We start from the raw sequence: 20131 nt of genomic DNA, 5'->3' as shown, positions 1-20131 counted from the left end.
AAATATTTTTTCACAGGGAATGCACTGGTCTCAAGTATTATACATATATCCATCCCTGGATAATCTAAAACACATTAGAAATAAAGTTATATGGTAGTAGGGGTCATGGAATGGCAGTATATTATATTCTCAGTGGGTTGAAACATATACTGTAGGTAGGGAGCTGGATTGTAAAAAACTTATGAGCTGTGTTTAGTTCCCATCTCAAGGAGCCAATGTAGTCTTCTCTTATTTTAGGATGGAAGAGTCCTTACCAAGGACCTACCTGGAGAGGAGTTCAATCGCAGACTCTGTGCTTCATCCATCAGCTGGACAATCAGATGCAGAAATTATTTCTTCATCTTTGATTTATTAGACTTTACCAGAACCAAAAGATGCTATGAAACAGTAAAGGGATTGGTCTGAAAAAATTCATACAGAAATTCACCAAAGAGTCAATTAATCTGCAGAATCAAACTGTTCATGCCCACTTGGTGACTCTGGGTCTCCTTACTACCATCTGCATCTCAAAGACACATGAAAAGAAGAGCCTAGAAAGGAAGTGCAAGAGACACCAACAGGTAGGAAGCACATGGTGCAATTTTCATTTTTTCCTGCTGAGTTTTTAATGTATTGTATCCCATCCACCACCATTGTCATTTTAATAGAAGGACGGTATAACATTTTCATACATATTGTTAGTTATTTATACCACCCTTTCCATGAGTCAAAAGATGGTTTACAACAGGTAGAGAGAGAAATCCACAAAATAACATAATCCTTAACAACACCTAACAAATCAGTAAAATACAATTACTAATACATAAGTAAATAAATCATCAAATTTTCTAAAGCAGTAACTCTCATAATACCGTGAGCCACCATTTCACATTTATCCACCCCTCCCACAATTAAATTCATGAAAAATCTTCAGAAGAGGTGTTAGGGTAGAACAGACTGAAACATGAACTCTGTCATTTTCACAGTTAGGGAGGATTGCCACTCTGTCTCTTTGTCGATAACAAGTCATTAAAATGAAGATGGGACCATAGTGCTAGGTCTTTTTACTAATCATGATGGCTATATGCTATCTATATCAAAGTATGCCTCTGAATATCAGTTGCTGGGGATCACAAGTGAGAGAATGCTATTGCGCTTATGTCCTGCTTGTGAACTTCCCATAGGCAACAATATAGCCATGAGGACAAATCCCTATGGGAAATCCACAAGTAGGACATGAACACAATAGCATTCCCACCCCCGCCCCCACTTGTGGTCCCCAGCAACTGGTGTTTAGAGGCATACTGGCTCTGATACTGGAGGTAAAAGAGCCATCATGACTTACAGCCACTGATAGCTTAATTCTCCATGCATTTGTCTAACCCTGCTTTTAAGCCATCTGTGTTGGTGAACATCACCACATCTTGTCATTACAAATTACATAATTTTATTTTTCACAATTGATATACAGCTTAATTATGATAAGTCTCCAAGCTTACACAAATAAATCAATGCAGTGAAAATAAAAATCAATTAAAGCGATAAAATCAGAATTCAGTTAAAATACCCAATGGAACAAAAAGTCTTCATTAGGTGTCACATACTCAACAGGAAAGGGACCCATCCACCCTCTGTTGGAATTTCCATAAAATTGGGCCCACAATACTCAGTGTGTGAAGATGCCCTATCTTTTGTGCATCTTGAATCCTCAGCTTCATTGGGTGGCCCTGAGTTCTAATCTTATAAGAAATCCATTCCTAATTTTACACATCCATTATGCCCCCTATTACTTACCTTTCTTCTAAAGTAAAAAGCCTTAGATATTGTAACCTTTCCTCAAATAAGAATTGCTTCAAGCCACTGATCATTTTCTTGCTGTTTGCAGCTCTGCAACATCATTGAGGCATAGTGTCCAGAACTGTACACAGTATTTCAAGAGTTGCTGCACCGTAGATATTGACAGTTTTATTTTTATTCCTTTCTTAATGATTCCCAACGTGGAATTTGTCTGTTTCATAGCTGCTGCATACAATGTCATTCAGCTATTCGTCACGACATTACGATTTGTTGTTACTGTCGGTTAAGACCTGAATAGTATATATGAAAGTAGGATTTTTCTTACCCCAATTTCTATCATTTTACACTTGCTTACATTGAAACACACTTGCCATTTAATGACCATTCACCCAGCTTGGGGATATGTTTTAATCACCTTGTATGACTTGGTGTTATCAGCAGAGGGTGCTATGGTAGTGGACAGAGACATCAGGTGATGAGATGGGGCCATACTTGCACTTTGTCTCCCCTTCTGGCCTGTCTTCCATCCCCAATAACTTAGGTAGTGTTACTACTAATGATTGCCAGGTTGGTGAGTGGGAAAATACCTATTGTCTCTGATTTGATTTTGGAAGAGCATAACAACTAGGCAGGGATTGGTGAGAACTAGTTGGATGAAAAGGGGTGTGTATGTTTCCCCATTTGGACAAGGTTTCCATTTTCTGAAGGAAGCAATCTTATCTCTAAGAGCTTTCTTGATTTGGCTCATTAACCAAACTGGCATCCTCTTGGCCTTAGTGTTACCTTTCCTGAATGTATTATACATTCTAGCTGAGCTTCTATTATTGAGAATAACCTCCAGATATTTTGGAGATACTTAATCCATTTGACTTTCTCTTTCAAATTCCTTTCTAACAGTCACCTCATTTTTCAGATGCACCTCTTTTGAAGTCAAATGTGATGGTGTTGGATTTTCTCAGCAGTTTTCCACTTAAACATACAGTGGTACCTCGGGTTACAAACACCTTGGGTTATAAACACTTTGGATTACAGACTCCGCTAACCTGGAAGCAGTACCTCGGGTTAAGAACTTTACCTCAGGATGAGACCAGAAATTGTGTGCCGGCGGCACAGCGGCAGCGGGAGGCCCCATTAGCTAAAGTTGTACCTCAGGTTAAGAACGGTTTCAGGTTAAGAATGGACCTCCGGAACGAATTAAGTTTGTAACCAGAGGTACCACTGTTTGTTGAATTTGATAGTATTATAATCAGTGTTCCAAACCAATTCAATACCACTTGCATCTCACATCAAATCCTGGGTGCCACTTAGGATTAAGACCAGAGTCACTGTCTGGCTGGCTGGTTCCATGACCAACTGTTCTAGGACACAGTATTTTGGGGTATCTAGAAATTTTCCTTCTTTGTAGTTACTCGAACAGTCATGCATCTAATCTATGTGAAGATAATAGAAGCCACCCATTACTACAGCACTTCCTCTTTTGGCTTTCTCATTGGTGTCATGCTCCACCTCAAGTTAATCCTAGGCATTTTTATTGGGGGCACAGTAGTACATCCTCAGTACTAAACTACTTTTGAAGCCTGGTATTACCATCCACAGTGATTTTGTGGAGGAGTCCATCCCTTTTGGGATTTCTAGTGTGCTGAATTCATATGACCTCTTTGACATAAAGAGCAACACTACCTTCAGCACACCCTTTCTGTCCTTCCTATAGAATTTGTATTTGAAGATAACCATGTCCCACTGGTTTTCTCCCTTCCACCAGACTTCCATTATGCTCACTATATTTCTGCTCTCCTCTAAGACCAAGCACTCCAGCTCACTCATCATGGCTCAGAAACTTATTGTATTAGCCTATAAACACCTATAGGGTGCCTCTCCACATTTGAGCCATCATAAACAATTTCACCCTCATTATCCTTTTAGGGCAGATTTGTCTTAAACTGTATACACTCTAGTTCCTGCTGGTTTTCCTCTAGGGATCTGCCACCTTTTGCTTTCAGCTGGCTCAGCTGTGTTTCATATAGAGCCCACCCATATAAGCCTAGGTTGTAGTTTAATGATGGAGATAAATGGGTGTACAACAGTTGAATTATCTCTCACCATATAACCTTGTTTGTCCCTCTTGAAACCTCCTACCCTTTCTAGTGTTGTCTGCCTCTTCCTTCCATACCAACCAATGTATTGCCTTCAGGATTAACATTGATTGCATTATATGTTTCCTTGTGGGTATCTCAGCAGTGATAGGAAGTTGTAGTCCTAGCTATATTGCTTTTGGGGTAGATGTATGGAGCACAAAGACAAGATGTACCTCTTCATGTTGGCAGTGTGTGTGCAAGATGGGTCTCACAAGCCCCACTGATATTGGATGTAATGACTAATGACCACCAACATTCCACCATCTTTCTACCAATATTTTCAGGTGGCATTCAGTCAGCACATAGCAGGATGCTTGCTGGGCCCTGTAATCATGGTGATTCTGTTAGTGCAGTTCTAAGGAATGCTGCATGAGTGATGAAATGCTATTCAGGTTTATCTGGGACCTACTCAGGTCCTATTCTTTCAAAGAGTATCAGAATGGGCAGTGAACATCTGTAGACAGTTTTATTAGGCACTCTAATGAGCTGCTATAACCTTTCCCCCAAGAATCTGACTTCTTAGGCTGCCAGCAGTATCCAGAGGCACCAGCATCTCCCTGCCTTTCTGAGAGTTAAAATAAACAGTTTTAGGTTCTTGTGTCTTTTACATTTCCTTTAAGCTGCATGTTTTGGCTGTGGGCCCAAGTGCCCAGGGAAAGCTTCCAGTGCTATCTCTAAACCTTGCCACATGGTTCCCAGGATAAATGACCCTTTGAAAAACTAAGGTACCTGCATAGGTGGTTCCTTCCATATTCTGGACCTGCTAGGATTTCCCTCACTTCCTCTGGGGTCTAGAAGTCCCCCTGCACTGCCTGCAGGGAACAGTCACATCAACAGTGAAAATGCTCTTGTTCTGGAGAAGAGCCCCATTTCACCTCAGGTACAAAGTATTACCATCTGAATACTGTAGAAATCCAACAAGCCCACAACAGATGTATCATGCTGAAAGAAGATGTGCATCACTGTGTGCAAGAGATGAGGTATAGGATTTTCTTTATGGCTTGTGTGATAAAGGAAGCCTTTGAGACCTGAAGTGATTTATCCTTTTGCACATGCAGATAGTCAATACTGAGGGGCAGCCACACTAATAACTTAGTGCAGGAAAGCCTTATGGACAATGATCTTGGTCAGCAGGAATTTGTATGTGCAGACGTGGGGAGCAAGAAGAGCAATCTGCAAGGAGGAGGTGATATACATATGTTTTAAATTGTGCATTCATAATAATATTGGGGCTGTTACATGCAGCCTGGCTTTCAATACTGTTTGCACCTTCAAATGGTTCAGGGTGATCATACTGCTTTGTTTGGAATAGGTGCATGTCCTATGGCTTCCTACTGAAATCCAGTACCTTTTCATACCACAAATGTCCCAGGGGTTTTATGACCTGCTTTTGTTGTGCTATATTATTATTATTATTATTATTATTATTATTATTATTATTATAATTAATCAGATTTGTATATCACCCTGCATTTGAAGATCACAAGGTGGTTCACAACATAAAAATACAAAATGAGAACACAAAATACATAATAAAAACAAGAACAAAAAACCCAATAACTCCCCTCCTATAAATATATTTAAAAGGACATAGTGTGAACTATAATGCAAGAGTTCCCCTCCAGATGGCAATAACACAGTAACATTGGGGAAGCATTCTACAAATTCTACAAATAAAGTAGAATTATGTGCAGATGGTCTAGTATATATCCATCACTAATACACTATTATTGCTTGGATGATGTGTTGCAGAATACACCAGCAAGAAAACTCCAGTTTGTAGGGGTTCCAATTCGCAATCAAAATTAAAAGCCCAAGTAAACAAAAAATCAGATATGAAGACTCCTCTCTTTTAAATGTGGCCCGTTAATTCTGATTTGCATTTTAATTCTTTGCTAGGCAAGATGAAGGGAGGGAGTAAGTGTGTCGCTGGGTAGGTCCATACTTGTAACTAAACACTCTTAGCAGTTTTCCCCAAGGAGGAGGCTGAGGGAAAAGAGGAGATACTTTCAAGCCAGGGAACTCAGGAGCTTGGAGGGCTGCTAAAAGCACTTTTCCTGAAACTCAGAGCATTTTGAGATAAAGGTGTTTGTTCAATACAACTTCAGAACAGGACGATTCCAGGTCCCCAGAGCCACAATTGTTAATGCACCTTATGCTAGAGGACCCAGCAAGCACCCACTTCTTCATTTTGCCATTTTACTGTCACCTCAGTATTTTCAAAACCCACTGGTTGATAGTGTAATTCTACTTAGAAGTAAGCCCTGTTGAATTCAACAGCATTTACATTATTCAAGTGAGTAAAGGACTGCAGCTTAAGTCACCAGTGCTATTGGGTACATCATGGAGAGGTGGCTTGCTGTAGCGGGTAGTCCATGCTGTAGCGGGTAGTCCAGTATTGTGAACTAGCAGAGGACCGGGTTAATGGGAGAGAGTGTGCTAGTAGACCAAATGTGTTTCCTGTGCTTCCTTGGATTTCAGTGGAAAGCACAGAACCTTTGCATGTGAAGAATCTTGCAGCATCTTAGACACTGCCAGGCTCAAACTCCACACCACAGGATACATAACAAAAGCAATATGAGACTAACATCCACTGGATGAAAAAAAATCTCTGCCCTAGATGTTCATTTTATGCTGTTTTTAAATTGGAATTATAGTTAGCTGTTTTTGTTTGTAAATTACCTTGACACTTGCCAAAGGCCATTCATAAATTAATAAATAATTGCATTTTTTATTTTGGGGAAAGTTGGTGTAACTGACCTGTCCCTCCAACCCACTTCACACAGCCTGCAGCAGAAAGTGCTTTCATTTTCCTTGCTAGATTGGCTCTAGCTGCTGGGTGGAAGTGCAGGAGATTCTCTGAGGCACAGGCCCCAAGGGTGGGAAAGAGTTGGTTATTTTATCCCTCTGTTGCCGGAAGCCACCAACGTGTGACTCCCCAGCTGCAGCACATTTCGTTTCTGAAGCGTGATGCAATTGGATGGCCTGGTCAGCAGTGCTTCCTTAACAAGCCTTTCAGCAAAGCCTTCACATAAAGCTCAGCCAATCCTGTGATTCTGGCAGATGCTTACTCATGCAGACTCAGCTGGGAGACCTCACTGTTCAGAAAGATTCAGTCAGAGTTTCAAGTAGATTGTTCCTCTCTCTCCACTGAGAGACTTAAGGGCTACACCAGGGTTCCCTTTACCATTCCATCCCCCTTTTTCCAGTGTGACTGGGAGCCAAAAGCATTTGCTTTCCCTGCCCCCTCTGGGCACTTTTTCTTATCACCATTCAAACAAGAGGAATAGACATCCCATGTAGCAGATCCTGATGCCTGTGTGTTGCTATCCCATTATGAACACTCCAAGCAGACAGATTCTATTTTGCAGAATGAAAACAAGTGTGGCTGAAGCTTAGTAGCTTGCTTCTGTGAGTGCTGCTCTCTTGATGCTTAGTGTGAAAACCTGATGGCCCTCTTACGCTGCAAGTCCAGTTAGACAAGATGTCATTGTTGTCTCACCACTACCCTGATGCTGGCTGCAGAGTCATCCAGCCTTTCCTGTCAACCACGGGCAGAAGACCCAAGCCTAGAGGACCAGCAACACATGCAGCTGCTCAGAGTAGGTGCTTGTCATAGGCTCAGGCAGTGAAAAGTGTGAAGATCTCACTCTTCATGTAACTTGCCTGTAATGTATATGAGGAATATAACAACTGAGGGACAGTCAGGTTGCAGAATTGCAGGACCCCACTGCATAAACCTGCATAAAATTCACCTAATAACGAAAAGTGTGCAGTTCTGATTCTTGGGAGGCCCTTTGATGTCAGAGCCTTCCTCTCCAGTGCTGATGGCTCCTCTGAAGCTCTAGCCCACTTGATGTCATAAGAGTTTTTAAAGGGGAGGATTTCTGAGAAGTGGCTGAGATCTAGAGGATTCTAAACTCTCCCACTCCCCTACCATACCCTAAAATTGGGAGATTTAAACATGCTTCAGAGTATGTCTAAACTCCCACCAACCCACCATTTCCCCTTCCACTGGACACAATTAAAAACAACCAGGAAACAGATGGAAACATCATTTGTTCCTCCAGTCTCACTTATGCTGATGGCTCAAGCTCAGATAAGGGCGTTAAGCTACCTTGATAACTCCCACATTAGGATTGCGGTCTAATTTGAACATAACAGTCTGTTGAAGAGAATAGGACCTACAAATGCCCACATTGGCTTTTGAATGAGAAATTCAGTATATGTCCTAAATAAAATTTTAAAATAATAAATATGCAGATGTCTAGTGATGCAAAGGAGGTTAGTGCAATGTCCATAGAAAATTGGAGGCAATTACTAACTTCTGCTTCTATGGTAAGGAGATTTAAATAATTTTTTTAAAAAAAAAAAATATTTATTTATTTATGGAACACCCATTATATGTGCTTTTCATTTCATGTGTAGTTTACATAGACAATAAAATACCAAAATAGAATTTACAATAAAATAACACTTTTAATATTTAATAAAGAAAATTTACAAAGCAGGATGCTAAACAAACAAACAAACAAAAACTAAAACCAACAAAACACAGTAGCCAAAACAATTTAAACATGGCATCAAACACAGCAAAAGAGAGCTTGGTGGAAAAATTAGAGCACCTGATAGATTGTCATTAAAAGTCCTGTGACAACAGGAAGGGCTTCTTCACCTACAACTAAAAAATCATGGAGTGTTGGTGCCAGGCAAACCTCTCTGGGGAAGGCATCCCATAACCTGGGGTCTGCAGGAGGTCCTCACCCACAGAGCACAGTGATTGGGTATATACAGGGTATAATATTTCAGGTATCCTGGTCCCATGCTATAAAGGACTTTATATACCAAAACCAACACCTTGAACTTAGCCCAGTAATAGTTTACAGAGGTGCATTCCACTCCAACCCCCTATCTGCCTTAGAGCTGTCATGTGTACCTCTAATTTACCCTCAGTGGACTGAAGCTTAGTTGACTCTTTCACATTGTGGCACCTTCAATTGCCATTATTCATATTTTAATTAAGAAATGCACTCAGGATTCTGATGTCTGAAATCTATGTCAAGACAAATTAATACAGATCTACAATTTGGCGGTAAAGAAAAGATGGGATGGTGCTCCTGGTTCTGCCTTCTGTAGGGAGACACACTAGCATAGGATTTTTTTTAGCCAGAAACTTGGAAGAGCAATATTTGCCTCTTGAACAAATGGGCAGAAAGAAACAACAACAAAATATTTTATTTCTTACTGTCTTTGAAGAAACTAGAACAGCAATGCCAGGCTATCCCAGAAAGCACTTGTACACACACTCTCCAACCCCTATTGGGAAAAGCAGGCTTTTGAACTATCTTAACAGACAGCTCTGAAGGCACTCGCAATGGATTGGTGGATACTGATAGGATACAGTGAACACACAGCACAGCTCCAGCTAGCAGTAAGCACTTCCAGGAAGAATATCATTCAAGTGTGCTGGCTTAAGCAGCACGATGAGCAAATGTTTTCCTGCAGCATTGGCTCTCTTTTAGGAGAGGAGGAATGGTTAAAGACTTCAGACTTTTTGCTTTTTTGAGAGGACCTCTTACCTTCTTCCTTCACCATTATCTCAGCCTGGCAGCAAGAGCATACTATGCCAGGTAACAGGGGTATCTCTGGACTCACACCTTTTAGCTCTATAAGGGCTAGTGTGTGTATGGCGTTTGCAGGATTGAGACTTCATAGAGATATGGGGGAAAATATTCAGACTAGTGATCATTAGTCCACCATTCCAAAATCTCTAGCTGTTCCACTAGAAAACTGCAGAACAGCTTTGGTTGGGAGAGAAGGAAATAGGTAGTACTACTTCTTTAACAGCCAAGACAAAAGGAAAGCCAGGTTCAGCACTGTCCAGACCATAGCACTGGAGTACAGACCAGTTAGGCTTGCCTTTCAGTTAAGGCACCTGGTGAAAAAGTAGCAACACACACACACATGCGCGCAAAATCATTCAAAGACAGACGGGAAGCTGTCCAGTACTGACACAGACTTTCATAAAACTGGTGTGGGTAGGTGGGCATCTCAAAGCTTGGCACCTGCAGAATTCTTGGCTTTGGCACCCAAAAAGCTGAGAAGATGCCACTGCAATCCAGGTTTCAGTTGATCGGAGGAATTGTTGGAGAATCTGGGTCTCTGTAAGCCACTTTTGTAAACATTATTACTCATCCCCCTGAAAAATAAGGGGTTCTGTTTGCAGACAAGAAGACTTGCACATACACTTCCTCATACTACAATAAATAAATATTCTCCAAGTTTAATGTTTGTCCAATGGGTTGTGTATCTAGCAAGACTATATTAAAGCAATTCTTGGCCTCATTTGATTTGAGCTTTAGAAATAAGGCTCCAGAGAGAGATGAACATATATGATCATGAGCAAGGTACCTGCAGTATTGCATCTATGAAAAGCTAGGATGCATGATTTTGTGCAGCTAGGTATCTGCATGTCAGGTAATGAAATGAGTGGCTATTAAGAGCTTCCCCATAGCAATACATATGTGTAATTTTTTTTAATGGTTCAGGTTTTCATGCAGAAAAGCAATAAACCAGGTATTTCCCAGTTACATACAAGGACAGGCCGGCCGGCAAATATACCTAGGGATCTAACTCCTTTAAAGATTTATAGGATGTCTTGTGTGTGAGGCTGTGGTTTTGAAGGTAGCTTTAGGCACGAGAAGGACTCTTTTAAAATATCATTTGATAGGTTTACCAAATCAAGTTATATGAATGGTACTGGGGAAGGGTGACTGCACCTTCAGCCTATAATTCAATCCTAGGTTTTAATTTAAATTCATATTTACTTAATTTTCCTTAAACAGTGCAAACTCTTAGTAACTGTGCTTATTGGGATAAATTTTAAGTTGACATCAATATAATAATCAGACAGTACCAACTGAAGCTGTGTATAAGCAAAGACTTTGAATAAGAAATAATTTAGCAAATATTTATACTGATTAAAGTTTTTTCTCCAACAATTAAAAATGTCACATTAAATATAAAATAGTTCCATTGTATTGTCGGCTGTCATACAAGGTCTGTTAGTAACAAATGTTAGTATAACAGGAATATTAGACTAGAAACAATACCCAATTGCTGCCTCTGTACAGTATGATATAGAAAGGTGAGGCGTAACTTAATTCACTGATAGCCACCCATTCTTATTGACTACGATACTATGTGCGGGGGGGGGGGGGAGGTAGGGTGTTCATGAAGAAAAAAGTCTGTTTGAAGAGGCTAGAGAAAACTTCTCTCGAGAAGAAATGTAAACAGGTATTCTGCTGTCTTTCTGTACAAAAAGGCAGATCCCGAGTCACAACCCTTTAAGCAATAACACACTTGCTGATATAAATCAGCCTTCTGGTTTGAGGAGCTTTGCAACAGTCCATCTCTCTGGCTCCCTTCTTAAGATCCCAGTGGCATTTCTGCATCTCAGCCCCAGAGGCTGCTTTGACTTGCCATGTAGAGGGAAGCAGCCCTCAAGAGTTTCTGATCTGTGAAGCCCTCACATTAATACATCAGCTCTACTTATTTAACAGCAGCCATTTCCTTTTCCTCCCCTGTGCTGTGGAGTTGATTTTGTTCAAACAAGAACATTTCCAAATCAAAATACAATCAAAGCATTTATAGACTGTGCAGCTAAATTAGGAAAAGAAATGCTGAGAAGGCTGCATACTCCTGGTATTAGGTGTTGATTGCACATATCCATTGCAAAGGAGCAGAGAGAATGGGAATTCTGATAAATACGGTACCTTCAAATAGTTTACTAGTACCATGCCTAACACTTGTTTAGCAGCAACTGTTAGGAACTTTATACAGAAGTAATATATTGCTAGCTTAGTGGCTATACATCTAAGCTGACCCACATTTTCACAGCATTAGATGTGTTTACTTTTGCAAGCTGCATTCTCGCTCCTTTGCTACATTTTCAAGCAACAACAACAAAATTACTGTACATACCCTGAGGTGTCTTCCAGCAAGGAAGGTTACATCTTAGAAAAGAAGCTCAAGTCCATTGACCCCAAGGCAGTATAACTTTACCATGGCTCAAGGCAACAGGCAAGTTGAGCCAATGGAACTTTCAATCCTGTAACCTCTGGCTTAAGTGTACCCCTCCCCAGTTTAATTCAGATGCGGGGGGGGGGGCAGTCCTACTTCTGAAAATACCACAACATTGCAGCATTTCCAATAGCTTTTATTCCACAAGTTACTTCAATTTTTACCGTTTGATCTCTTGTATAACTCAGTTTAGAGTGAAGAGTCAGTCTCACCCATGTTTGGGACTTTTATGGATCTCCTACTTCAGTTTACAGAGGGGGACTATATTCAGCCAAATCAGTTCTTGGCAGACCAAATGCCTTACAGCAAGAATCCCCACCTCACCTTTTCTATTTCCAGCACTTTTGTCTTAAGAGACTAAAAAAGCTAAATAAACTTGCTGGTTTTCACAAGGTGCTCCTACCTATGTAGCCATTTCACAAAAGAAAAGTTTGTCATTTCTTTTATTTTTCTTTAGGCAGATATTTAATTTGGGGGGGGGGTCTTACAATGTGCCTTTTTCCAGTGTTAACGCCACATTTTCTCTGAATGTATGTGTTCAGTTGTTCACAGCAGTTATAGTGAGCTGTCTGCTCACCCACGAACATTTCTCTATTAATAAGAGTATTTTTTAATTTAATACCCATCTGGCAAAAACTTTAAAAAAATACAGCAGTTCACAAGGTGTATCAAGCACAGCTATTTGATCTCTGAGATGCTATTGAGCCCACATCATTTTGGGCAATTTTGTTCTCTTCTGCGTTAGGAAGAAGAAAGCTTCCAATTTCTTCCATCCTGCCTCGAAGTCAGAGCTGTTCTTCCACCTCTACTTCTGGCACCTGCCAAAGCTTAAGCCCATAGTTAGCCAGGTTTTGATTATCTCCCCTACACCTTTTCCAGAGGCAGCTAAAAATGCCCCAGAGCACACCACTCTTCTGCTACTGCATATTAACCCTTCTTCTGCCTTAGTGGTAAAAGCAGCCTTCTATTTAGGGCAACTTAGATCTGGAAATCAGAGCAGAACAAGACTGCAAGGGGGGGGGGGCGAACAGCTGAGAAAGCCAATTAAAGAATGATGCTTGGATCATCGTATTAATTGTACAGACAGATGTGCTTTGGCATGTTTACACTGATAGAATCCACATGTGAAAGGAGATGGAAGGACTGCAATACACAAGCCAGCTAGCTGGGCTGAGGCACATACAGACAAACTGGGGATGGAAGAGCTGCCCATGATCTCTGGATAAGACACTATTTGCAGCAAGATTAAACACCCTACACCTCCCCAGATGTTCTCTTGCTTCCTTAGTAGAAACCCAAGCACTTTGGTTTGGCCCCCATCCCTGTCGCTTTTCTGCAGAGCTCAAATGCCAAGAGTAGTACGAGGCATTCCGGCTACACAGATTGATCATCAATTTGGATTTCCTTCCCCAGGGATGAGGGGCACAAACTGTAGTTGACAAACTGAAAAAATGCACCCAGGAGCGTCCAGCACTCTCATTTCTAGAAAAATTAATTATTTTTTAAAAAACCATTTTGCCATCAAACTAAAACAAAGAGAAAACAAACGTGTGGGTACCATGTACCCGAAAGCGGTCACATAAATATCTGCAAGGCAGACACGGCACCTCCGCACGCCTCCTACGGATACATTCACCATTATGCATGCTTGTTATTACATACACACGAATAGTGGTTGCAGAACGTCTCGAATTAAATACGTACAGTTTTAATCTGTTAGCTAGCATCTAAAATACCGAGAAAGCTCCGCTCGTTCGGTGCATTCGCTGCGACACGTTCTAAAAAGCCACCCAACCCCAAAGGAAAAAGCCGCTGAAGGATGCGTGCCTGTCCCAATTCGGCAGTCCCCGTTTACCGGTTGTCTTTGAGCAAACAAACATGTCCAGAGCCGGCCTCGCCACCCCAGCAGAAATGCAGGAAGCTGGAAGGGGAGGCAGAACGGCGCCCTTCCGAAAAGGGAATCAAAGCGCGGCGGAGGGCAGAAGATCTCCGCTCCAGCGGCTCCCGTACTTCCACGCCAGCCGCCTTTGCCGGACTTCTTCGGCCATTCCGGGGGGAAAGAACTTGGGTGGTGAGGCGGGGAGGAAGCTTCCTCCAAAGGCTCCAAACCCGGCGGCTGGCCGAAGCGACTCAGCGGGGCACGAGGAAACGGCGCAGCCCGTTACGGGGGCCGCGAAGAAGCGACCTTTGGTGGGGAACGCAGGAATGCAGCTGCTCCTCCTGCGGCGACGGCACACCCGAAGCCCGAGACGAGCAAAGCCGGCCAACTCGGGGGCAGAGGATCGGGGCCGCGGCCAAGTTGGGCTCCTCCCGCCGAGCAGCAACTTTCTCGGCAACTTCCCGCCGCCGCCGCTGCAGCCCCGTCCCACCGCGGGGGAGGGGACGAGGAGGCGGCCCTGCGGCCGAGGAGCCCGATGGAATGCGGGGGGGGGGTAGCGGCCCGGACTGGTCCCCGTTCCCTCTCTCCGCCTTCCCCCCTCCCGGTTTGGGAGAGCTTCCTCCTTTTCTCCTCCCTCTGGCCCTCCTGGCTGCCCCGCCGGCCCCCCTCCTATCTCCCTCCTCACTTGCCCGCTCCCTCCCGCGCCTCCTCCCCCTCTCTTCCTCGCCGCCGCCGCCACCCCCCCTTTCCCTGCTTCGCTCGCGCGCTCCCTCCCCCGCCGCCGCCTGGGCTGAATCTTATTGATCCAGAAGGTGGCTAATTAGCCCTTCCCGTCGTGCCTGGGTAATGAGGCACATGCGCACTGCACTAATCAGCCATTTTTTGCAGGAAACTAATTAGCAGAATAAAGATCCAAAGAGTTTTTTTTCTCCCCAATCAGCAGATCTGAGCGCGGGCGCTTCCTGCTCCGGCCGCCCCGCCAGCCCGGCTCTCGTCCGCTCGCCTGTCCGGGCCCCCCGCTCGCTCGCTCGCCCGCCCGCCCCGCTTCTTCCTTCCTCTGCTCGCTCGCTCGCTCCGGGGGGCGCCCGTCCGCTCCCGAGAACGATGCTGCTGCTGCTGCTGGGCAGCGGCGGCGGCGGCAGCAGCAGCAGCAGCGCCGGCGACGCAAGTGGAAGCGGCTCCCGCCTGGCTCTGGCCCCCGTCGCTCCTGCTCCGGTCGCCGCCTCGTCCCGTCACCGCCACCCCGGGCTCCTCCTCGGAGCGCGCCGATCCTGCAGCCTTCATGGGATCTGTAGCCCCGCCGCCGCCGCCTTCTCCCGGGATTAACCGCCTCGCCGGAGCAGCAGCAGGAGGGGGAGACGAAGAAGAAGAGGAGGAAGGAGGGAGGACGCCGCCGCCAGCCGCGTAAGTGGCAACTTTTCCGCCGCCCCGCCTGGGCTGCTTTGCATGGGGCTGGCCCGGCCAGCCCCCCGCCTGGATCGGGCCCCCACCCGGCAAACTTTGTGTCCCTCGCCCTCGCAGGTGTTTCCGACCGATCGCAAGCAGGCAGGAGAGAGAGGCGGCCCACGAGGAGAAGAAGGAGCTGCCCGGGCTGGGCTGGCCGCCGGTCAGCGGCGAGGCGCGGAGGAGAGTCCGGCGGGCGGGCGGGCTGCGCCTCCGCTTTGCCTCGCCTTGGCAGGCAGGAGTGCCTCGGCGCTCGGCTCGGCAGAGGGTAGATTGATCGGCCCATCTGCATAATCGATAGGGCAGCGAAGAGGGTGGCCGGGAAATGGCTGCGATGCCCGCCCGCCGCCGCGGCTCCCCTCCGCCGGCCTCCTCGCCGCGCTTCCCGGGGAGGCAGCCCCTACCCCCTGCTCCGGAGGCGGTGCCCAGGCACGCTGCCTGCCGACATGTCACCGGAGCCCCCGAGCGCCCTCGGCCCAGCGCTCTCCTGCCTAGGTAGGGGGCACCCGGAGAGTTGCAAGCAGGAGTCCCCCCCCCGCGCCCCAGTCCACTCCACCCTGGGGCCGGCCCCCTGTGCCTTGCTGGCTTAGTGCTGAGGAGTCGTCGTTCTGCGCTTATCTAAATATTTGCAACTGCGCCTTTTTTCTTTTTTGCTGTTTCCTCTGAACAAACCGAGTCGTCTCCGCGGGGAGGGTGGTGGTGGTGGTGAAGACCAAATGTCCGGGGGTTTGCGGTGGATGGTGCCAAGTGCGCCCAGACCTTTGTTTTGGGTTCTGAGAAGTGCCGGCCCAAACTACCCATGGAAGCCGTTCCGCAGCTCGCCGTGGTCGTCGGGTCCTGCCTTTGGGGACGCCTTCCTCAGGGGCCAGGAATCCTGCCGTTGAGCTGAGCAGGCTGGCAGCTTAGGAGGGGCAGAGGCTACCTAGAGGAATATTTCTATATTTTGGTTTAATTTTTATCTTGCTGCAGGAAGAGGGGGAAGCCCCCCTTCCCGAGCCTTGAAATTTAAGCAAATAAGGTTTGGTTTCCATATCTTGTTACAAAGCAACTTTGAATACGTAGGACATAACGCAAGACCAGCTATTCCAGTTACAGCAAACTTAGAAAGAAAGGAATGTTTCTGTCCTCATTTATTAGAAAGAGATGGGACAGGGGGAACAGGTTTTTTTTTTAAGCTATTACGAATTGAAATGTTTATGTAGATCGTAGTGAGCCGTTTTCTGATGTGTATGTGAGCACCCCCCCCCTTCCAGTTAAAAAACTGAGGGAAGATTGCTGCAAGCAACACACTTTATGTATTTTTGTTCCATGTCTAGGAGGAGTGTTGGCAGGCATTATGTGGTTTTCAGTTACACAATATGTTATCATAGTTTTTAATCACTAAATTATTGCAGTGGTTATAGATTTACAGTCTTAAGGTATTGCATAGAAAAGCAATGAAAGCTTGGTATTAATCTGAGAAGTGTACTTTCTATTCATCTATATTCAAAATACCCCTGTACATTATTAGTGGTTTTACCTATTCTTATATATAGTAAGTTTTTATATGTGAAAATCAATGTATGTGAGAAAGATAGGTGTGTGCTTTGTGCACATGTATTTCCTCAGCGTTAGGTAGCTAACAGTTCCCATACTAGCCATGGGTATCGCCGGAGTGAGGTTTGGACCCTTTGTCAGGAGGATTATCGTTCAGGAGGCAAATGAATTACCCATACTTTATTTTTCTTTTTTTCTTTTCATAAACTACCTGCATTGAAATCAGCTCTGATTGGAAACAGCTGTGCCCTGTTTTTTGTTTGATGTTAGTGACAAAGTGTGGCCTTGCATTGCTGTCCGCTGCAGCCTCTTTTATTATTATGTAACTGAATACTTGCCAGTATTAAGAATTCAGTATTAACAACCTGGTTTCACTGTCTGGTCCTGTATGAAGTGAAATGCTGGGCTTGGTTTTGGTTATAAACAGCAATATGAATGCAACATCGGCAGAAGGGAAAACTCAGTCGAGGAGAGCTTGCGGCCTCCTCTGCTTTGGCATACTTGTGCCCCCCCCCCCATTCCCACGATGACAGTTGCAATCCCTTATTTTTATTCTGCTGCTGTGTGTTGGTGCTGTGTTACTGGTATGTTTCATGGCTTTTTGTGAGAGGTCTCTTATGGAAAATATTTAGAAGTTTGTTTTGTTTTGGTCTCTTCTAAACAGGTCCTCCAGTTTGCTGATGTCATTTCCTTTCCTATTTGAACTGTTGTGCCTCCTCCAGTTTTCAGCTGGAGCCTGCGGAGGCATGTGGAAGTGCAATTGCAGAGCATGTTCTGGGTTCAAAGGCTGAGGGTCGTGTGGTGCATTTTCATCACTCTGTGGTCTCAGGGTCTGGCTAAACATTCCAGCATCAACTTTGTGGCTTGTCCTTGGGCCGCCATGTCAGGCAATGATTCATTTCAGTTTCCCTTTCTTTCTTTACATTTTTCCCTCCTCCACATCTTTAATTCTCTCTTCTGTTCTCCTTCTCCACCCTTTTTTTTTTAAAGGTCCAATGACAACTTCAATTCACTTGCAAATCGGAGGCCAGCATTAGTGGGGCGCCTGCTGTGAAAAGAAGGAAAGTGTTTCAGGATTTCTCCCCCTCCTCCCTCCACTTCTGTTTCTTGTCTCTATTTGAACATAAAATGCATTTTTTCTCCTTTGCTTTTGGTCAGTTGACTTTCTTTAGAGAGTAAAATCAACTCTGACACTCGGACTATTCTCTGCCTGGAAGTAGGCGTTTGTCGGTAACGAAGAACTGCGGGAAGGAAAAGCAGCTTCTCTTCTGCGTCTGAGAGGGCTGCTTTGTTTTAATTTTAAAAATGTTCTGTGTATATTTGGCTCCTGAGGAAGAAGAGCTGCTAGGAAGTTTGCTTTTCTGCATCTGAGCAGAGGGGAAAATGAAGTGGCCTTGACACTTGACTTGATGGGAAAACCCCAGGTCACTTTCCATAGTGCTGGCCTTTTGTTCCCGGGAACTGAGCTAAGGTGCTTTTCAGTAATACCAAAGAAATCTCCGCACACAGCCTTCCCATGGTTATTGTTGGTGCACATTAAGCAGGGAGCCACTTGGTCCCGGATAAAAAGTGTAGACCTTTGTCCAGCCTTTTAAACTCTTCCTCTTTCTCACTTTCTATCCCCCCTCCCCCCCCTCCTTATGATCTTGTGGCATTTTGAGTTGAGGGAAGTTAATGGAATAGATTCCCTTAAAGAAGACTGGCCAGTAGTTGAGCAGCTGTAGAGGAACCACTGCCTCCAAAGCAGGTGCCTGGATAGGGGCCTGCATTGTTGTTGCTCAATTACCGCACTCGCTTTTTATGAGGAATGTGTTGCGTTACAAAGGCATGAGCAGGGTTGTGTCTTAACTTGATTTTAAAGCGCTGGGTAGCGTATGTTTCAACACTGTAATCCCCGATGAGTGCATGTATCCCCCTGTTCTGTCGGCTTGAGATTGGCACTGGAAATTCAAGGAGGCAGCTGTATTATTCTTGGAGTATTTCTGGTGTGGTAACTCAGCATTGATTAGCACAAATTTGGGCTTTTTCAGAAAGACAATTTGGGAGGGAAAACTCAAAATCTCTCATTGATTCTACTACTACAACAACACAGCTTTACCAGTGTAATGGTTGTGGCAATTGAGATGACTGAACAAAGCAAAGACTTATTTTCTCTCTTGTTCTTCATTCCGCATTTTTTGGGGGGAGGGGGGATGTACATGGGACCCTCTCTTTACCCATATTTGTATTTGGAATTCTCCCAGGAGTGAACTAAGGAATTTAAGGTGCCTGCCAGTAAAATCTGAGTGTAATCTGTAAAAAGAGTCTTGCTAATTAAGATAAATTTTCCAGAATGGTCTTGATTTAATTTTGTCTTATTTTCTGAATTCTGTTCTCTTTCTCCCTGATGTTGCAATCCTATAGGCTGTGTTTCTACCCTGTACTTTTGTACTGTGAAGGGAGGGAAAGGGAGCCAGGTGAGAAATTCTTTGTTCAACCAGTCTTTTCAAAACCAGATTTGTTTTCCTTGATTTTTTCGCCCTGAGATTGTACATTTCTGAAGTAACCAATCCACAATACAGTTGTTGTTAGATGAACATATCAGGATGGAAGAATGGGGATCGAAACATCTGCATACAGGCCCTGTGCAGTGAATACTCGTGGTTTTGATTAAGTGGTTTGTCTGGGAAATCCTGATGCTGTGTAGTGCTGGGGTGGGCTTGGTACCACAGTCTGTACCTACAAAGAGCTGCTGGGGTGACACGTCTGTAAAAGCTAAGAAGCTAAGCAAGTGTCTTGTAATGTGATAGTACACATTGTTTATGTATCGTTATCACTCACTTTTTTGTTTTTTAATGATAAATAGCTATAAACTCAATTGTGCTGGGAAAATATACCTAAGAATAAAAATTTGGAGGCTAATGAACACTGTCACCTAGTTGAGGGGCTGTTCTGCAAGTGAGTCAGTATGCACACAGTGGGTGTGTGGAAAAACCCAGCTGGCATCGTTTGAAAAGAGAATGGCCGACCTTCTAGAGAGCTCTCAGGGAAGAGAGGAGAAAAGGGATTGTCTGGTCCACTTGGGCTCAAGTTCAGAGGAGCGCTTTGTTGTTTTGGGCTAGAGTTCTGGCACTGAAAAGAGGCCTCAACCATGGGCACATTTTCTTGCGAATTCCCCCAGGACAACTGTCAGTCAGTGAAGTGGTTATCTCCACAGCAACCACAACTTAAAGCACAATGGTGATAAAAGCTAGGGAAATATTGTATATGTTTTCGTGGGGTGCTGTAATATGCAGCTGGT

General features: G+C 44.4%; 1 protein-coding gene across 20 annotated transcripts in view; it reads left to right on the top strand.

Annotated features, from left to right (window-relative positions):
- Positions 1-20131, top strand: part of ZFHX3 (zinc finger homeobox 3) — a 257142-nt gene that overhangs the window by 70526 nt on the left and 166485 nt on the right. For 11 of the 20 annotated variants that reach the window (XM_083626176.1, XM_083626174.1, XM_083626177.1 and 8 more), the window contains one exon: positions 238-560. The exons of 1 other annotated variant lie outside the window; for it this stretch is intronic. The gene's annotated coding sequence lies outside the window, so the exon portion shown is untranslated. Of the gene's footprint in view, positions 1-221; positions 561-14616; positions 15277-15688; positions 15811-20131 lie in introns of those variants that run through there. 8 more of the 20 variants (XM_083626167.1, XM_083626163.1, XM_083626166.1 and 5 more) reach the window with 4 other exon arrangements.

Source organism: Podarcis filfolensis (assembly GCF_964270895.1).
Source record: "Podarcis filfolensis genome assembly, chromosome: 8".
Classification (NCBI taxonomy): domain Eukaryota; kingdom Metazoa; phylum Chordata; class Lepidosauria; order Squamata; family Lacertidae; genus Podarcis; species Podarcis filfolensis.
This window is presented reverse-complemented; position numbering and strand designations above follow the sequence as displayed.